Raw genomic sequence first — 9,789 nt, 5'->3', positions numbered from 1 at the left:
TAGCTAGTACGTCTTCTGTTAACCTATTGGCTCCTGCTTAGCTGTGGTCATACATTGCAGAAACAGAAGACCAGAGGTTAAAGACATGAATCCACTGTGGGCTAATCCTAATTGCAGAGGTCCTCTGCCATTGTTGATTTTCAATTTAAAGAACCGTAAAGAAAAACTATATCTGAATCATTGTGGACCAGGAAGTCAAACACAAACGGTTAACGGAAGGGTTCTGCTCATATTCTCTCAAAATACAAAGTGATTTGGCAGAGAGACAGGAAACTGAATGGACATCTGTCTCTGTGTACTTGTGGACCTGTTTCCAGTAATGAGTTTGGATGTTGGGGATGTTTTTGTTTCTCTTCAGTCATACTCAGAAATGGATGGACCTGTATCATGAACAGAGCCTGCACTGGCAAATCAAATAATGTGCTGAGATATTATGTGGAAGTTTGTATCCCACATGGTACACTGTCCACTAAATAGCGCACACTACTTTTAACCAAAACACCCTACAGTGCCTTCAGACCCCTTGACTTTTCCCACATTTTGTTACGTTACAGCCTTATTGTAAAATGTATTAAATCGCTTTACCCCCTCATCAATCTACACACAATACCCCATAATGGCTAAGCAAAAACAGGTTTTCAGAAATATCACATTTACATAAGTATTCAGACCCTTTACTCAGTATTTTGTTGAAGCACCTTTGACAGCAATTACAGCCTCGAGTCTTCTTGGGTATGGTGCTACAAGCTTGGCACACCTGTATTTGGGGAGTTTGTCCCATTCTTCTCTGCAGATCCTCTCAAGCGCTGTCAGGTTGGATGGGGAGCGTCGCTGCACAGCTATTTTCAGGTCTCTCCAGAGATGTTCAATCGGGTTCAAGTCCGGGCTCTGGCTGGGCCACTCAAGGATATTCAGACACTTGTCCCGGAGCCATGCTGCGTTGTCTTGGCTGTGTGCTTAGGGTCTTGTCCTTTTGGAGGGTGAACCTTCACCCCAGTCTGAGGTCCTGAACGCTCTAGAGCAGGTTTTCATCAAGGATCTCTCTGTACTTTGCTCCATTCATCTTTCCCTCGATCCTGACTAGTCTCCCAGTCCCTGCCACTGAAAACATCCCCACAGTAGGGATGGTGCCAGGTTTCCTTCAGACGTGACGCTTGGCATTCAGGCCAAAGAGTTCAATCTTGGTTTCATCAAACCAGAGAATCTTGTTGCTTATGGTCTGAGTCCTTTAGGTGCCTTTTGGAAAACTCCAAGCGGGCTGGCATTTGCCTTTTACTGAGATGTGGCTTCTGTCTGGTCACTCTACCATAAAGGTCTGATTGGTGGAGTGCTGCAGAGATAGTTGCCCTTCTGGAAGGTTCTCCAATCTCCACAGAGGAACTCTGGAGCTCTGTCAGAGTGACCATCGTGTTCTTGGTCACGTCCCTGACCAAGGCCCTACTTCCCCGATTGCTCAGTTTGACCGGGCGGCCAGCTCTAGGAAGAGTCTTGGGGTTCCAAACTTCTTCCATTTAAGAATGATGGAGGCCGCTGTGTTCTTGGGGACCTTCAATGATGCAGAAATGTTTTGGTACTCTTCCCCTGTCTCGGAGCTCTACGGACAATTCCTTCAACCTCATGACTTGGTTTTTACTCTGACATGCACTATCAACTGTGGGACCTTATATAGACAGATGTGTGTCTTTCCAAATCGTGTCCAATCAATTGAATTTCACACAAGTGGACTCCAATCATGTTGTAGAAACATCTAAAGGATGATCAATGGAAACAGGATGCATCTGAGCTCAATTTCGAGTCTCACAACAAAGCGTCTGAATACTTATGTAAATAAGGTAGCTCTGTTTTAAAAAATGTATACATTTGCAAAACGTTCTAAAAACCTGTTTTCACTTTGTCATTATGAGGCATTGTGTGTAGAGGGATGAGGGAAACTAACTATTTAATCAATTTTAGAAGAAGGCTGTAACGTAACAAAATGTGGAAAAAGTAAATGGTCTGAAAACTTTCCGAACGCACTGTATATGTGGAATAGGTTGTGATTTCGGACATAGCCTGGAAGTGTTTCTTATTTTCCATTGCAGTGTCTGGTATATCTAATGAATGCTGTGTCTCAAAAGGAAGGCTTTTGTAATGCGGTTTCCTAATAGCTAATGAAATGTCTGACGGTTCTCCCAATAAACGGATCCAGTGATTATAATGAGGGTTTGTATTTCAACCTACCATTTTAAAGATTTCCTTCTGTAAGCAAGGTTACAGGAACTGAATTAATGAAGCTACCTCTATTATTGCCCTGGCCGACATTATGTAAAAAACTATTAGTCTGAAGGCTGCATCGACTTACCTATTTGTTAGTCTGCCTAAACATGATGGAATAGCTGGAATAAGTTTGAGCTTTTAAAATTCCAACCTCCCCGACCACAAAGAAGCAGAACTCGACTAGACCACCTCTGTTTGTCTAAGATTTTAAAAAGGTACCCAGGGGATTGACTGAGTTTCAGATTCTTTCTTCACTGACTATACTTCACAGGGCACTCTGCTTGAGGGAATTAACTTCCTCAGTTTTTCTTCTTGCTGGATAGAATATCTGATTTGTTTTAAGATTTCTCTTCATTTACATACTCAGAGTGCCGACCTATATTCCGTTAGAGTTGAATTTGATGAGCTATTGAGTTATTAAACTCCTTAAGCAGCTGGCCCTCTGTAAAAGGCAATTCTATAGGGCACCAACTATCACACATTAATACAATACTATATCAAATAAATGTGGTTTGTAATGTATGCAGCTTCTCTATACTGTGGCCCTTAACCCATTTCTGCTATTTAGAATATACAGTACCAGTCAAAAGTAGGGACACACCCACTCATTCAAGGGCTTTTCTTTATTTTTACTATGTTCTACATTGTAGAATAATAGTGAAGACATGAAAACTATGAAATAACACATATGGAATTATGTAGTAACCCAAAAAATGTTTTAAGCAAATCAAACTATATTTTATATTTGAGATTCTTCAAAGTAGCCACCCTTTGCCTTGATGACAGCTTTGCACACTCTCGGCATTCTCTCAACCAGCTTCATGAGGTAGTCACTTGGAATGCTTTTCCAACAGTCTTGAAGGAGTTCCCCCATATATGTTGAGCACTAGTTGGCTGCTTTTCCTTCACTTTGTGTTCCAACTCATCCCAAACCATCTCAATTGGGTTGAGGCCAGGTCATCTGATGTAGCACTCCATCACTCTCCTTCTTGGTCAAATAGCCCTTACACAGCCTGGAGGTGTGTTTTGGATCATTGTCCTGTTGAAAAACAAATGATAGTCCCACTAAGCATAAACTAGATGGGATGGCATATCGCTGCAGAATACTGTGGTAGCCATGCTAGTTAAGTTTGCCTTGAATTCTAAATAAATCACTGACAGTGTCACCAGCAAAGCACCCCCACACCATCACATCACCTCCTCCATGCTTCACAGTGGGAACCACACATGCAGAGATCATCCGTTCACCTATTCTGCATCTCACAAAGACACGGCGGTTGGAACCAAAAATGTTACATTTTGATTTATCAGACCAAAGGACAGATTTTCACCGGTCTAAGGTCCATTGATTGTGTTTCTTGACCCAAGCAAGTCTCTTCTTCTTATTAGTGTCCTTTAGTAGTGGTTTCTTTGCAGCAATTCGACCATGAAGGCCTGATTCACGCAGACTCCTCTGAACTATGCTGTAATCGTTTATGTATTGGGGGTCTAGGGTCATTCTGTTATAACTGGAGTAATTCTCCTGTCTTATCCGGTGTCCTGTGTGAATTTAAGTATGCTCCCTCTAATTCTCTTTTTCTCTCCCTCCCCTCCCGGAGGACCTGAGCCTTGGGACCTTGCCTCAGGACTACCTGGCCTGATGACTCCTTGCTGTCCCCAGTCCACCTGGTAGTGCTGCTGCTCCAGTTTCAACTGTTCTGCCTGCGGCTATGGAACCCTGACCTGTTCACCGAACGTGCTACCTTTGTCCGGGACCTGCTGTTTTCGACTCTCTCTTTTTACCGCACCTGCTGTCTCTAACTCTGAATGCTCGGCTATGAAATGCCAACTGACATTTACTCCTGAGGTGCTGACCTGTTGCACCCTCTACAACCACTGTGATTATTATTATTTGACCCTACTGGTCGTCTATGAATATTTGAATATCTTGTCCATGTACTGTTATAATCTCAACCCGGCACAGCCAGAAGAGGACTGGCCACCCCTCAGAACCTGGTTCCTCTCTAGGTTTCTTCCTAGGTTCCTGCCTTTCTAGGGAGTTTTTCCTAGCCACCGTGTTTCTACATCTGCATTGCTTGCCGTTTTGGGTTTTAGGCTGGGTTTCTGTATAAGAACTTTGTGACATCGGCTGATGTAAAAAGGGCTTTATAAATACATTTGATTGATTGTGTCTGTTTCTTGAACTCTGTGAAGCATTTATTTGGGCTGCAATCTGAGGTGCAGTTAATTGCTGATTTCTGAGGTGGGTAACTCAAATGAACTTATGCTCTGCAGCAGAGGTAACTCTGTGTCTTACTTTCCTGTGGCGGTCCTCATTAGAGCCAGTTTCACCATAGTGCCTAATAGTTTTGTGACTGCAATTGAGGAAACTTTCAAAGTTCTTGAAATGTTCTGGATTGTCTGACCTTCATGTCTTAAAGTAATGATGGACTGTCATTTCTCTTTGCTTATTTGAGCTGTTCTTGCCATAATATGGACTTGGTATTTTACCAAATAGGGCTATCTTCTGTATACCAATACTACCTTGTCACAACACAGCTGATTGGCTCAAATGCATTAAGAAGGAAAGAAATTCCACAAATTAATATTTAACAAGGCACACATGTTAATTGAAATGCATTCCAGATGACTATTTTTTTATTTTTATTATTTCACCTTCATTTAACCAGGTAGGCCAGTTGAGAACAAGTTCTCATTTACAACTGCAACCTGGCCAAGATAAAGCAAAGCAGTGCGACCGAAAAAACAAGAGTTACACATGGAATAAACAAACGTACAGTCAATAACACAATAGAAAAAAAATCTACATACAGTGTGTGCAAATGAGGTAAGATTAGGGAGGTAAGGCAATAAATTGGCCATAGTGGCGAAGTAATTACAATTTAGAAATTAAACACTGGAGTGATATATGTGCAGAAGATGAATGTGCAAGTAGAGATGCTGGGGTGCAAAGAAGCAAAACAAAAAAACATTTGGGGATGAGGTAGTTGGATGGGCTATTTACAGATGGGCTATGTACAGGTGCAGTGATCTGTGAGCTGCTCTGACAGCTGATGCTTAAAGTTAGTGAGGGAGATATGAGTCTCCAGCTTCAGTGATTTTTGCAATTTGTTCCAGTCATTGGCAGCAGAGAACTGGAAGGAAAGGAGGAATAGGCTTTGTGTCCAGTGAAATATACCTGCTGGAGTGAGTGCTACGGGTGGGTGCTGCTATGGTGACCAGTGAGCTGAGATAAGGCGAGGCTTTACCTAGCAAAGACATATAGATGACCTGGAGCCAGTGGGTTTGGCAACGAATATGAAGCGAGGGCCAGCCAACGTGAGCATACAAGTCGCAGTGGTGGGTAGTATATGGGGCTTTGGTGACAAAATGGATGGTACTGTGATAGACTGCATCCAATTTGCTGAGTAGAGGGTTGGAGGCTATTTTATAAATGACATCGCCGAAGTCAAGTATTGGTAGGATAGTCAGTTTTACGAGGGTATGTTTGGCAGCAGGGGTGAAGGATACTTTGTAGCGAAATAGGCAGCCGATTCTAGATTTAATTTTGGATTGGAGATGCTTAATGTGAGTCTGGAAGGAGAGTTTACAGTCAAACCAGACACCTAGGTATTTGTAATTGTCCACATATTCTAAGTCATAACCGTCCAGAGTAGTGATGTTGGACGGGCGGGCAGGTGCGGGCAGCGATCAGTTGAAGAGCATGCATTTAGTTTTACTTGCATTTAAGAGCAGTTGGAGGCCACGGAAGGAGAGTTGTATGACATTGAAGCTCGTCTGGAGGTTAGTTAACACAGTGTCCAAAGAAGGGCCAGAAGTATACAGAATGGTGTCGTCTGAGTAGAGGTGGATCAGAGAATCACCAGCAGCAAGAGCGACATCATTGATGTATACAGAGAAAGAGTCAGCCCGAGAATTGAACCCTGTGGCATCCCCATAGAGACTGCCAGAGGTCTGGACAACAGGCCCTCCGATTTGACACACTGGTCTCTGTCTGAGAAGTAGTTGGTGAACCAGGCGAGGCAGTCATTTGAGAAACCAAGTCTGTTGAGTCTGCTGATAAGAATGTGGTGATTTACAGAGTCGTTTAGGACCTTGATATCGTTTAGGACCTTGTGCGTAGCTGAGGTACACCCATGACCAGCTAGGAAACCAGATTGCATAGCGGAGAAGGTACGGTGGGATTTGAAATGGTCAGTGATCTGTTTGTTAACTTGGTTTTCGAAGACCTTGGAAAGGAAGGGTAGGATAGATATATGTCTGTAAAAGTTTGGGTCTAGAGTGTCTCCCCCTTTGAAGAGGGGTATGACCAATCTTTGGGGATCTCAGATGATACGAAAGAGAGGTTGAACAGGCTAGTAAGAGGGGTTGCAACAATTGCGTCTGATCATTTTAGAAAGAGAGGGTCCAGATTGTCTAGGCCAGCTGATTTGTAGGGGTCCAGATTTTGCAACTCTTTCAGAACATCAGCTATCTGGATTTGGGTGAAGGAGAAATGGGGGAGGTTTGTCAAGTTGCTATGGGGGGTACAGGGCTGTTGACCGGGGTAGGGGTAGCCAGGTGGAAAACATGGCCAGCCGTAGAAAAATGCTTTTTGAAATTCTCATTTATCGTGGATTTATCGGTGGTGACAGTGTTTCCTAGCCTCAGTGCAGTGGGCAGCTGGGAGGAAGTGCTCTTATTCTCCATGGACTTTACAGTGTCCCAGAACTTTTTGGAGTTACTACCTCATGAAGCTGGTTGAGAGAATGCCAAGATTGTGCAAAGCTCTCCTCAAGGCAAAGTTGGCTACTTTGAAGAATCTCAAATATAAAATATATTTTGATTTGTTTAACACTTTCTTGCTTACTGCATGATTCTATATATGTTATTTCATAGTTTGATGTCTTCACTATTATTCTACTATGTAGAAAATAGTACAAATAAAGAAAAACCCTTGAATGAGTAGGTGTCGAAACTTTTGACTGGTACTGTACATTACAGCCTTATGCAATTGAATCAAATTAATAAAGATTATTAACTCAAAGCCCAAATGCTCATTTATTAATGATGATAAAACCCCCAGATATAGTTTCTATTATTCTTTATTGTGTCAATAAAGCAGGTTAAACATGTCAATACATTTACATCATTTCAGTTGTCATGCAGGACACCATGACAGTAGTTTGTGAAGTTAGAAGTATCAGGAACCCTATGCATCAAGTGTCTCAGATTAGAAGTGCTGATTTAGGATCAGTTTTGAATTTTAGATCTAAATGACTAAGATTATAAGTATGGGGTGGACCTGATCCTAGAATAGCACTCCTACTCTGAGACAGTTGATACATACCAAGGTCCCAGGTCATTGACTTGCATGTGAATCATGGGCCAGATGATAGTCTACCTTTAGGTTCCATTTTCAGTTAGAAGTAAACAAAAACAGAGCTTCCTGTAGTAGTAATCTGATGTTGTCATGACAGCAAATGTGACATGTATACAGTAGGCATACTGCATAAGTGTGTCTGCTAACATTCTATACCCTTTAAGGATTTATTTTTGTCTGAATAGGCATCATTTGATCTTTATCCAGTAACTTCAGCTCAAACAGCTGATTTATGACTGTGCTGAGAATATATTTCTTAACCTTTTATGAAAACTTGAATAAGTGTTTCGCTTACCATATAGTGCATGTATGTGCAACACAAAATAGACCTCCTACCATTGGTGGAAAATGTACCCAATTGTCATAGTTGATTTAAAGTAAAGATACCTTAATAGAAAATGACTCAAGTAAAAGTGAAAGTCACCAAGTAAAATACTACTTGAGTAAAAGTCTAAAGGTATTTTGTTATAAATATACTTAAATATCAAAAGTAAATGTAACTGCTTAAATATACTTAAGTAACAAAAGTAAAAGTACAAGTATAAATAATTTCAAATTCCTTATATTAAGCAAAGCAGATGGCCACATTTTCTCGTTTTTTTATTTACAGATAGCCAGGGGCACGTTCCAACACTCAAACATAATTTACAAATGAAGCATGTGTTTAGTGAGCCAGCCAGATCAGAGGCAGTAGGGATGACCATGTGTTCTCTTGATAAGTGTGTGAATTAGAAAATGTTCTTCTCCTACTAAGCGTTCAAAATGTAACAAGTACTTTTGTATGTCAGGGAAAATGTATGGAGTAAAAAGTTCATAATTTTCTTTAGGAATGTACTGAAGTAAAAGTTGGCAAAAATATAAATAGTAAAGGAAAGTACAGATAACCCAAAAAAAGACTTCAGTAGTACTTTCAAGTTTTTTTTACTTAAGTACTTTACTCCACTGCCTCATACCTTTTGATTCTACCCATATTTCATATAAACCGAGTGTACAAAATATTAAGAACACCTTCCTAATATTGAGTTGAAAAATCCAGAAGTGTTGCAGTTCTTGACACAAACCGGGGGGCATGGCACCTACTACCATACCCCGTTCAAAGGCAGTTCAATCTTTTGTCTTGCACATCCCCCCTCTGAATGGAAAACGTACAAAATCCATGTCTCAATTGTCTCAAGGCTTAAGAACCCTTCTTTAACCTGTCTCCTCCCCGTCATCTACACTAATTGAAATGGATTTAACAAGTGACATCAATAAGGGATCATAGATTTCTCTAGGATTCACCTGGTCAGTCCATGTCATGGATGAGCAGGCACTTTTAATGATTTGCCCACTCTATATATGTGTGTCGAATTGGTGAAAAGATGGCCTATATTAGTCAAACAAACCCAAACTCCATCCAGAATTACAGAACAGCATGGGTGTGCATGCCCAATTCACTCCAATGACTGGCTTGACTTGGTCTAGGACCACCAGCAGAACAGTGCCATCGCAATATGACAGCATTAGCTTCTCCGCTTCATACCGTCTCATCGCATCCCAACATGGGCTACTGTTAGCGGCAATGATTCCTGTTCATATGACAATATAATTGTACCCTTATCGATCAATGCTTTAATGTGTTGTGAGAATGGATCATTACTATGTTTTATTGCTTCATAGCGTCGGAAATATTGACAGTTCGTGACAATGTATAAGGAAATGTAATTTGTTTGTTTGCACATATGGGACTTCACAGCTGGGCAATTTGCAACCTCAATGAGGCTACTGGATTGACAGATGGAGTTTTCTTTAACTGTTACCGTGGAGGTCAGGATCCCTGGGCACGTGCCCTGCACGCCCGGTCGGTATTCGGCCATGATTACTACAAGTTTAGATAATTAGTTAGACTAACTTACCAATCTAAAAATTGTTATCTGACATGGCAAATTGAGTGGCTGTCAGTGACTGACAAAACAAGAGAAAAACTGCTGATGCACGACCAAATGGCGAACTTGTACCTTGTGCATTCTACTATTCTAACTCTCAACTCTCAAAAGTAAGTTGAGACCCTGATTGAGTTAAAAAAATGTATGTACATATTTTTGGGGGTTCAGGCCCCCTAGCGGACAGGCCCCTAAGCATCTGCTTATGTTGCTTATGCCTAGAGCCGGCCCTTTAAAATGCTTACTGGA

The sequence above is a fragment of the Salmo trutta genome, chromosome 2 (assembly GCF_901001165.1).
Source record: "Salmo trutta chromosome 2, fSalTru1.1, whole genome shotgun sequence".
In the NCBI taxonomy this organism is placed as follows: domain Eukaryota; kingdom Metazoa; phylum Chordata; class Actinopteri; order Salmoniformes; family Salmonidae; genus Salmo; species Salmo trutta.
Note: the sequence above shows the minus strand (reverse complement) of the source record.